The sequence below is a fragment of the Triticum aestivum genome, chromosome 7D (assembly GCF_018294505.1).
Source record: "Triticum aestivum cultivar Chinese Spring chromosome 7D, IWGSC CS RefSeq v2.1, whole genome shotgun sequence".
Taxonomy (NCBI): Eukaryota; Viridiplantae; Streptophyta; class Magnoliopsida; order Poales; family Poaceae; genus Triticum; species Triticum aestivum.
Genome location: NC_057814.1, coordinates 243,477,513 through 243,489,739, shown reverse-complemented (window position 1 = coordinate 243,489,739; position 12,227 = coordinate 243,477,513).

Below are 12,227 nucleotides of genomic sequence, written 5' to 3'. Positions count from 1 at the left end.
CAAAACAAGAACACAAGCAATAGAACCTGTCGGGGATATACCCCGCGGTATGACCCGGCTGGAATTGGCGACTCACTGGTGACCCGCCCGGAGCTTGGCGATTCACAGATAACCTGCCCGATCTTGGCGATTCATTAGTAACCCGGCAGGCGGGTCAGATGGACAACAAGGCCTAAAGCCCAGAAGGCCGGCTCACGTTATGATGGGCCGGATTAAAAGGAAAGGGATGACGAATATTTCCTTTACGAGGAAGCAAGACCCGGGCTTGTAATTAACTTGTAAGAGAAGATAGACTAGTCCTAGTCCTACTAGGACTCCACATGTAACCCGCCCCTCTAACTTATATAAGGAGGGGCAGGGCTCCCCAAGAGGGACAAGCAAGAAGAAACTGTTGGGTAACGTAGCAGAAATTCAAAATTTTCTACGCATCACCAAGATCAATCTATGGAGTAATCTAGCAACGAGGGGAAGGGGAGTGAATCTACATACCCTTGTAGATCGCGATGCGGAAGCGTTGCAAGAACGCGGATGAGGGAGTCGTACTCGTAGCGATTCAGATCGCGGTTGATTCCGATCTAAGCACCGAAAGTACGGTGCCTCCGCGTTCAACACACGTGCAGCCCGGTGACGTCTCCCACGCCTTGATCCAGCAAGGAGAGAGGGAGAGGTTGGGAAGACTCCATCCAGCAGCAACACGACGGCATGGTGGTGGTGGATGAGCGTGGCAATCCCGCAGGGCTTCGCCAAGCACCGCGGGAGAGGAGGAGGAGGGAGAGGGGTAGGGCTGCACCAAAAGGAGACGTTCTCATGTCTATGGCAGCCCAAAACCTCAATATATATAGGGGAGGGGGAGGGCTGCGCCCCCATCTAGGGTTTCCCCCCTCAAGGGGTGCGGCTAGCCCTAGATGGGGCTTGGGGGGCGGCCAAAGGGGGGAGGAGTGCCTTCCAAGTCAAGTGGAGGCCCTCCCCCTTAGGGTTTCCCCTCTCCCATGCGCATGGGCCTTGGGGGGGCTGGTGCCCCTGGCCCATTAAGGCTAGGGCGCCCCCTTACAGCCCATGCTACTGTATTGGACGTGGTGGAACATTTTCCGGACCTCCGGACCCCTCCGGAATCCTCCGGAATCTTCTGGAAGCTTCCCGGTACAATACCGAAAAAACCCGAACTTTTCCCGGAAACCGAACAACAACTTTCCATATATAAATCTTTACCTCCGGACCATTCCGGAACTCCTCGTGACGTCCGGGATCTCATCCGGGACTCCGAACAACATTCGGTAACCACGTACATGCTTTCCCTATAACCCTAGCGTCATCGAACCTTAAGTGTGTAGACCCTACGGGTTCGGGAACCATGCAGACATGACCGAGACGTTCTCCGGTCAATAACCAACAGCGGGATCTGGATACCCATGTTGGCTCCCACATGTTCCACGATGATCTCATCGGATGAACCACGATGTCGGGGATTCAATCAATCCCGTATTCAATTCCCTTTGTCTATCGGTATGTTACTTGCCCGAGATTCGATCGTCGGTATCCCTATACCTTGTTCAATCTCGTTACCGGCAAGTCTCTTTACTCGTTCCGTAACTCACATCATCCCGTGATCAACTCCTTGGTCACATTGTGCACATTATGATGATGTCCTACCGAGTGGGCCCAGAGATACCTCTCCGTTTATACGGAGTGACAAATCCCAGTCTCGATTCGTGCCAACCCAACAGACACTTTCGGAGATACCTGTAGTGCACCTTTATAGCCACCCAGTTACGTTGTGACGTTTGGTACACCCAAAGCATTCCTACGGTATCCGGGAGTTGCACAATCTCATGGTCTAAGGAAGTGATACTTGACATTAGAAAAGCTCTGAGCAAACGAACTACACGATCTTGTGCTAGGCTTAGGATTGGGTCTTGTCCATCACATCAGTCTCCTAATGATGTGATCCCGTTATCAACGACATCCAATGTCCATAGTCAGGAAACCGTAACCATCTATTGATCAACGAGCTAGTCAACTAGAGGCTTACTAGGGACATGGTGTTGTCTATGTATCCACACATGTATCTGAGTTTCCTATCAATACAATTCTAGCATGGATAATAAACGATTATCATGAACAAGGAAATATAATAATAACCTATTTATTATTGCCTCTAGGGCATATTTCCAACACAGAACTGCGTCCTCTCTCCAGCGACTCGCCTACGGCAAGCTGGTGCTGACCTCGTAGCCTTCTCCCCATCTCTGGCTCCAGGAGCAGCTCTCGGGCGTGCTCCCTTACTCCTCCCCCTCACGATCCAGATGCAGCAGCAGCTCGCCGGCGGCAAGCAGGTGGTGGGCTCCTAAACTCCTTCCCCCTCATGTTCAACAACAAGGTATACTGCTCCACTCCCCTCCCCCATCTCTCTCTTACAGATTTGTATGTAATGGTTGCTTGCCTCTTCGCTAGCTATAGATCTCACGGGAACTACTAGCATAGAATCTGGGCTTCACGTACAAAAATAGAAAAAAAAGGTTCTGAGCCATTGGATTGAAGATAGACGGTACAGGTTATAGTGGAGCGATCCGCGCGATCTATTAGCAAAAAAGGACCCTCACTTATAGTTAATTTGCTTCTGATATCATTATCCTCCAAACCTGAATCAGATGGCTCGCCAATCTCTCACCGGCAAGAAGAGTAGCAGACGGTGGTGACGGTCCAGAATGTTGGGTAACGTAGCAGAAATTCAAAATTTTCTACGCATCACCAAGATCAATCTATGGAGTAATCTAGCAATGAGGGGAAGGAGAGTGCATCTACATACCCTTGTAGATCACGATGCGTAAGCGTTGCAAGAACGCGGATGAGGGAGTCGTACTCGAAGCGATTCAGATCGCGGTTGATTCCGATCTAAGCACCGAAGAACGGTGCCTCCGCGTTCAACACACGTGCAGCCCGGTGACGTCTCCCACGCCTTGATCCAGCAAGGAGAGAGGGAGAGGTTGGGGAAGACTCCATCCAGAAGCAACACGACGGCGTGGTGGTGATGGAGGAGCGTGGCAATCCCGCAGGGCTTCGCCAAGCACCACGGGAGAGGAGGAGGAGGGAGAGGGGTAGGGCTGCGCCGAAAGAGAGACGTTCTCATGTATCTTGGGCAGCCCAAACCTCAACTATATATAGGGGGGGAGGGGGCTGCGCCCCCTTTAGGGTTTCCACCCCCAAGAGGAGGCGGCCAGCCCTAGATCCCATCAAGGGGGGGCGGCCAAGGGGAGGAGAGGGGGGCGCCCCACTAGATGGGCCCTAAGGCCCATCTGGACCTAGGGTTTGCCCCCTCCCACTCTCCCATGTGCCTTGGGCCTTGGTGGGGGGCGCACCAGCCCACCTGGGGCTGGTCCCCTCCCACACTTGGCCCACGCAGCCTTCTGGGGCTGGTGGCCCCACTTGGTGGACCCCCGGGACCCTCCCGGTGGTCCCCGTACATTACCGATTTCACCCGAAACTTTTCCGGTGACCAAAACAGGACTTCCCATATATAAATCTTTACCTCCGGACCATTCCGGAACTCCTCGTGACGTCCGGGATCTCATCCGGGACTCCAAACAACATTCGGTAACCACGTACATACTTTCCCTATAACCCTAGCGTCATCGAACCTTAAGCGTGTAGACCCTACGGGTTCGGGAACCATGCAGACATGACCGAGACGTTCTCCGGTCAATAACCAACAGCGGGATCTGGATACCCATGTTGGCTCCCACATGTTCCACGATGATCTCATCGGATGAACCACGATGTCGGGGATTCAATCAATCCCGTATGCAATTCCCTTTGTCCATCGATATGTTACTTGCCCGAGATTCGATCGTCGGTATCCCTATACCTTGTTCAATCTCGTTACCGGCAAGTCTCTTTACTCGTTCCGTAACTCACATCATCCCGTGATCAACTCCTTGGTCACACTGTGCACATTATGATGATGTCCTACCGAGTGGGCCCAGAGATACCTCTCCGTTTACACGGAGTGACAAATCCCAGTCTCGATTCGTGCCAACCCAACAGACACTTTCGGAGATACCCGTAGTGCACCTTTATAGCCACCCAGTTACGTTGTGACGTTTGGCACACCCAAAGCATTCCTACGGTATCCGGGAGTTGCACAATCTCATGGTCTAAGGAAGTGATACTTGACATTAGAAAAGCTCTGAGCAAACGAACTACACGATCTTGTGCTAGGCTTAGGATTGGGTCTTGTCCATCACATCATTCTCCTAATGATGTGATCCCGTTATCAACGACATCCAATGTCCATGGTCAGGAAACCGTAACCATCTATTGATCAACGAGCTAGTCTCCTAGAGGCTTACTAGGGACATGGTGTTGTCTATGTATCCACACATGTATCTGAGTTTCCTATCAATACAATTCTAGCATGGATAATAAACGATTATCATGAACAAGGAAATATAATAATAACCTATTTATTATTGCCTCTAGGGCATATTTCCAACAGAAACAATCTCTAGGGCTAGACACAAAGAGCCGGCTTACCGGCGACTCCCTCATGATCATAATGAGACCTAGCCACAAACAGCATGTAGGGTTATTACCGGATGATGTTTCCCGGGGCCCAAAGCTGTCTAAATCCTTGTCTTATGTTGCGTCTCTCGATTCCGCCCAACCCCTCTCAAGCTACCACATAGATGCGTTGGCCTCACGACGAAGTCCTCACACTAAGGACATCTGCCGTGACAAATCCACGACAGTTGGTGCCCACCGTGGGGCTTGCGCACGGTGTTGATGAGTTCTTGAAGGGATCTCTCCAGGGATCGAGAAGCTCATGCTTGCCCGCATGAAGGAGAGTCGGTGCAGAATAATCACGCAGGATAGCCCAGCATAAGTCAACCTCGGGCAGAGCCGGCAAATTTATCGTTTTATGATCTGGTATATACGGGATTGAGAATATTAGGATTGCGTGCGTCGCCACAGGCGTCATTGGGTGATCCGTCGAATTTGATTTTCCGCTGTTGTGCGGCCACGCGTGAGCAGAAGAAACGTCCAGGTCGATTTCGGATATGCTGCCCTACGAAGAAGCCGAGTCGCTGAGATTGATTGTTGGTCTAGGCGGAAATTTGAGCCGATCGATATCCGTTGAATGCACCGCAAAGTCTGCAAACGACCGGGACCTGTCCAAATCCGCTGACGTGTACTTTCTACTGGCTCAAGTCCTGAGACGACAGCGACGTAACAATCATTAGGGGATTCTTGCCTGAAGGAGCCCGAGACGGTCTGCTACGCACGGCAAATAGTATATTACAATACTAATACAACAGAGCCGCGGGTACTGGGGCAGCCGTGCCCAATGCAGGCTAGTATGGGCAGCTGGGTAAAGCGACGAGGGAGCCAGCAAAAGTCAGCACTAGTATGGGCATCCATCCAAAGAAGCATTGAGGATTAGTACTACAAGCACCGTCATCATTTGGGAAAAATGTACTAGTACATGCATAGTTTCCAAAAACCAGTCTTTATGTTTCCCAATGGAGCCACGCAAGGAAAAATACATCCATCGTTTTCAATATTCAGCGGTGGAAGAATTCATCTTCACCTGAGTCGCCTCAGCCATAGGCCGTCTGCGAGTCGACTGCGAACCGCCGAACCTGGTATTCATAGTTAAACCGCCTTTGCTGGCTGCACCATTGCGCCACGGGATGCCTCTGCCTTTTTGAGAGATAAAGAAGATATTACGAGAAACGAGACTGCAAGTTTATAATTGCTGGAATATGGCGTTTACCCAACAGAACATCAGGTGATATCTTTCCTCTGTATTTTATGAGCATATTAATTCGTCCAAGAACGATTACTCTGCCCTGTAATATTTTTACGCAAGACAATTTTTTATGCCATTATACTGCGGATATGGAGTGCATGCACTAGCATTCGTCCATTACACGCTGCTCGACACACATGCGTGCAAGCCGCCGTTCCTGCGGTCCAGTCCGCATCAACTCGTCAGGATCGTGCGAATTACCCGATAAAGCGCGCACAGGCCGCCGTCTACATCAACATATGGCCGACTCGCTCGTCCGTGCCGGCTTACAACGCCGGTGCCGACTCTCTCCGTCCACACCGGTTTACAACGTCGCGGCCGATTCATCCGTCTGCCGCAGCCGACCCGTCAGTGAGCGATTTCAACTTCACCTAGTGATCATCAATTTCATGGCGGATTATTTCCGGCCTGGCACATCAGGTGATATCCATCTAAAATATATTTTATTGGCACATATTATTTTTGTCAAAGAGCAGTTTATCTTTGCCTTGGTCTGCAATATTGTATGCAGGACAATTATTCATTGCAATAATAAGGATCATGGATATATGGCTCGTGCTACTATGATGCGCTATCATCTGGTCCAAGACCTACATATGTGCATGCTGCCGCTTCTTTGGCACAATTTATATCAACACATGGCTGACTCGCTCGTACGGTTTGCCGCGTTCACGATTGACTTGCCCGTTCGCGCCGGTTTACAATGCCGCAGCCGGTTCATCTGTTTGAGCTGCCTCTATGCGGTGGTCGTCTTTTTGCGGCCTGGTCTACATCGACACACCAGGACTGCATCTGTCTGCATGAGCGGATTATTGAATATGAGAAAGTCACTGCTTGGGAAGCCCGGTTTTCTTCCAACAGCTTGGAGGAAAATTGTCATGTGTTATCAGCAGCCGTCGGCACTGGACGGCTCAATGGGCATGCGCACAAGTCGCCGCCACTACAGTTTGGTTAACTTCAAAACATCCAGTTGGAAGGAACCATTGGCCGAGTTGCTGACACGGCTCATACGGGATCATTTATAACCCGCCACAGTCACCTCAACCTTCTGTGGATTCACATTGCGCTATCAATACCAATGATATACACCTTATGCTATGATCAATATGGAGAATCTCAAAGCCAACTCCTCGAGTCGTCTTGAGACTCGGGGGCTACAATGATATGACTCGGCAGCATTGGTTGGTTTCAATGCATTCAAGAACTCCGGGTCATTGGAGGGAAAAATAACCCGGTCCCGAAGTCTACCGCCATATTGGTAAAAAGTTTAAAGGCCGTCAGAAAATTTCCGACTTAAAAAGAAGGATTCCGGTTTAGATCCGGCTCAAGAGACTTGACATCTCCCACAAAGCACTGAAGCTCTTAAATATCCGGTTTAAAATCCGGTTCAAGGGAAATTTATCTGCCACAAAGTTTTGAAGCTCTCAAATCCGGTTCAAAATCTGGTTTAAGGTAAATTTCTTTATCACAAAGCTTTGAAACTCTCAATATCCGGTTTTTCCGGTTCAAAAAGAATTTATCTCTCGCAAAAGTTTGAATTCTCAGGAAAAATTAAAAGGACCAAAGAGAGTCGGTTACAAAGCACAACTCAAACATAGATACCCTGCTTTAATGGCCATTGGGAGCTGATCGTATTCGAATTTAGCTTAACCCTTTTGGTGTGACCCTGATCGTATTCGAGTCAGAGTCGTTAAATATTCTCATGATCACTAGGGGGCTTCCTGTTCAAACATAGGTCGTATTCGAACCAAAGAGAACATAGCTGTCGGTACCCTTTTGATTGGCACACTGCTGAGCTCACTGGGGGCTTCTTGATAGTATTCGAGTCAGAGTCGTTAAATATTCTCATGATCACTAGGGGGCTTCCTGTTCAAACATAGGTCGTATTCGAACCAAAGAGAACATAGCTGTCGGTACCCTTTTGATTGGCACACTGCTGAGCTCACTGGGGGCTTCTTGATCGTATTCGAATCATAGCTCAACCCCTTTTGGGAACCGACGTGGATCGTATTCGAATCAGCGTCGTTAAACAACTCTCAAGGTCATTTGGGGGCTTCCTGTTCAAACACAGGTCGTATTCGAACCAAAGAGAACATAGCTGTCGGTACCCTCTTGATCGGCAACGCCAAAGCCACTGGGGGCTATATGATCGTATTCGAATCTTAGCTTAACCCCTTTGGGACGGTTTTCTGATCGTATTCGAATCAGAAGCCTCAAAAATTTTTGAAGTCTCTTTTTGCAAATAATTTTTGGATTTTATTTGAAGCTCTTTTTATCATATCTAAAGTCTATATGAGTGGTTGCTATTTAACCCGGTTTGACTTTGGATGATAAGTCGCCATCATATGACAATCATAAACATTTGGAAGTCTTGATTTCTAAAGATTGGGTTATCACCCTTACTACACAGGTCACATAAACCGGCAGTGAAAATTCAATATCACAGGTATAATATTATTATTATAGTTATGTTTCAAAGTTATGATTCATAACAGGCTTATCTGTGAATCCTTGTTACACATCAATGGTTATATGTGAGATATTATGACCCGCCCTGCGGTAAACCGCCAAGGGATCTTGTGATCTAATTATGTGCAGGATAAGACTACATTTGGGTGGTTAGCCGCCCTGGTTTTTGACGTTAAGTCGCCAGGGCATATGTTGTTTAAACTCTGCAGGATTTATAGAGCTATGACTTACATAAATGATTAAATTCAAGCCCATCTTCATAGATTGAAATTGGTGTCTCAAAAGGGTCATCAATTCTTGATTTTCTCAAAGGCTATAAGCCGCCGGGTTATAAAAGTTCCGGCTTACAATGGAGGCGTATTAAATTGCCATCGGCCAAGAGCCGCCGGGTATTTAAACTCCGGATTTACTTATCAACAGATGAGGTATTCAAAGTCGCTTTGGTGCACTGGCTATTATCTTATCAATGGATATGATTTATTATACAATGGAAGGAATAGTCCCGAGTCGCTGCAGGCTTACGACCCGGCACTTGGGGGCTACATTATTCAAATTGATATTATATCGAATATGCAAGTCCCATGTTACTGCCAGCATATACCATGGCACTTGGGGGCTAATGCAAAGTCATTTTTGCTCAACTTATTGAAGACCCGACTCATCACATTCTAAATGAGCCGGCCCTTGGGGGCTACCAATTGCTCCTGTCGAAAATTCAAGGTACACAAGCCTTAATCTATTATATTGAAAGATCCACTACTCAGTTGGTAGAGTACAAAGCTCTTAACCTTGTGGACATGGGTTCAAGCCCCATGGTGGAGATTACATCATATGATGTTATTATCAATGAATCATATACAAAGTCCCAGCTCGGTAATATCTTACTGACCCGGCCCTTGGGGGCTACACGTTGCTGGTCAAGTTTACATGATCATATTTATAAAGTCCCTGCTCATTATTGCATAATGACCCGGCCCTTGGGGGCTACACTGGTTGAAGTTTTTATGAGCATAAGGCAATTACAAGTCCCAGGTTGCTACAAGCATGACAACCCGGTACTTGGGGGCAACATATGTGGAATATTCAGTTTATGACTAATGATTGAGATGAATAACCCGGTTTTCTTCAAGCTTGCAACACTTATATTGAAGCAAGTCTTAATTTATCACTATGTTCTCCTCTTAAGACTTGGGGGCTACAGGTGATATGCATATAAGGGAGAAGAAATCTTCAAATTCTCAGTTTGGAGCAGACCAGATTGACCCGGTGTTTGCAACAAGCATGACCCAGTGTCACCAATAATAATGACCCGGCGTCGGCAACAATTATGACCCGGTGTTATCAATATTTACAAGACGGTAATTTTGGCAATTATAACTAGCCAGCCTCTACATCTTTAAACTGGCGGATCACCAGATGAATCTTGAGTCTAAGATGTTTATTAAGCCGGAGTTTTGGAAACCGACTCAAATGGATTATTTCGTATAATATTTTTTTATAAGAGCCAATGTCAAGAAATGGATTATGAAGCTGGCCTATTGACTCGGATATTCCAGGAGAAAATGTCAAGGACTTAAGGATGATCAGGTGCCGGCTTACAAGAATATTTAACCCGGAGCACAACCAGTCAAATTTGTTCTTCAGTTATTTTGCAGGATCAGTTTAACATGGATAAATCCAAATTAAACTGGGGGCTAATGTCGGGGATATACCCCGCGGTATGACCCGGCTGGAATTGGCGACTCACTGGTGACCCGCCCGGAGCTTGGCGATTCACAGATAACCTGCCCGATCTTGGCGATTCATTAGTAACCCGGCGGGCAGGTCAGATGGACAACAAGGCCTAAAGCCCAGAAGGCCGGCTCACATTATGATGGGCCGGATTAAAAGGAAAGGGATGACGAATATTTCCTTTATGAGGAAGCAAGACCCGGGCTTGTAATTAACTTGTAAGAGAAGATAGACTAGTCCTAGTCCTACTAGGACTCCACATGTAACCCGCCCCTCTAACTTATATAAGGAGGGGCAGGGCTCCCCAAGAGGGACAAGCAAGAAGAAACAATCTCTAGGGCTAGACACAAAGAGCCGGCTTACCGGCGACTCCCTCATGATCATAATGAGACCTAGCCACAAACAACATGTAGGGTTATTACCGGATGATGTTTCCCGGGGCCCGAAGCTGTCTAAATCCTTGTCTTATGTTGCGTCTCTCGATTCCGCCCAACCCCTCTCAAGCTACCACATAGATGCGTTGGCCTCGCGACTAAGTCCTCACACTAAGGACATCTGCCGTGACTAATCCACAACAGAACCACAATCAATCATGGGAGATGCACAAGCAACATGATGCAAAATATGTATGATATGCGAGATATGATATGCGATGCATATGCGTGCCCCGGAAGGAAAATGATGAAAAAGGCAGTAACTTGGCAAACCAAGCATGCCACTGGAAAGATGAGATGATTTCGGTCGAAATCGATATAAAGATCACCGGAAACGGATGCACGGTTTGCAAATGGCAAGCAAAACAAGAATGACACGAATCTGCGATTAACAGCATGATAGCACTTAGAATGCAACAAGTAACAATGCTACAGAACTCCAACATAGCAACAAAACATATGACAGTAAACTACATGAGATGCTTGCCAAAAGATGAACACTGAGCTATGGCTAGATCACAACACAACAGGATCAAACAAGCATGGCAAAAGTGCAAAAGATAACAGGTTCATAGACTTGGAGAAATTACTGGACATGGCAGAAACAGCATCAGGTAGCAATATTCAGAGCACGAAAACAACATCCTACAAGAACTTAACATGGCAAAACAAGGCATGCCAGTATGCTACTATGCATATGACAAAAATCCCTTACTGACCATAAGCCAAAAAGGACCAGAAGATATGATGGCAACCATGTGAACATAGCAAGCTTCGCTATCAGGTTTCAGACTTAGCAGAAAACAGAGCATGGCAGAAACAATAATATGAAGGCATCTTGGTGAGCTTGATGCACTCACCACAAAGCAATGCATGACAAAACAAGCATACCTACAGCAATATGTCATGTTTATGAAGCTATCCATGGCAAGAGCAAATACATAGCATGAATGAAACAACTACAACAAGCTTGGCAAAATTAAATAACACGTAAACAATCTGCCAGAAATATTTTACAGCAAAAGTAGAGCAAGATTGAGTCATGCTATGGCACTCCATAATTGCAAACAAGGGCAGGAATGGATCAATTACAACAATATATACACAACATCCTTACTGAACATCTCCAAAATAAGCATGGATCTTTCTGTAGCCACATGGATACATAGCAACAAAATAACAGCAGTCACAGACTTAGAAAAACTACCGTCTCTGAAATCAGAAACATTACGGAGCCTAGTTTGCATGCTTGTGCTAGTCACCATAGAGATCACAAAAATACATGGCATACACCTATGGAACGATGGCATAGCATACAACAAAACACATGTAGAGCTCATGCCCAGAAGATGCATAGATTAAAAGCAACAAAAATAACAAATCTCCAAGTTCTGCTAAGTAACAGCAGACTACAGCAACTAGCACTCTTGCGCCAGAGATTTGGGCATCAAGATGAACACCAATGAACATGGTGCAATGGAACAAAATGAAGAGCAACGCTAGGCGAACATTTCGATATATTACACGTGCGAAACGGAGCTATATGCAGAGAGTTATGATGCTATGAACATGGACATATAACGTCAAATCTTTCAGGACGAAAAAAACGGGGAAGAAGGAAGTCAACCACTGGAGATCTAGATCGGGCGGCTTCGAGCTTGGGCCACTGGAGCTTCGGCCGGAGCAGAGGTGCGGTCGCCGGCGTCCGGCGTGGAGGAGGGAGACGGCGAGGCGGCGAGGTGGAGGAAGGAGGCGGCGGCGCGACGGCGGGAGGCGCCGGCGGGGTT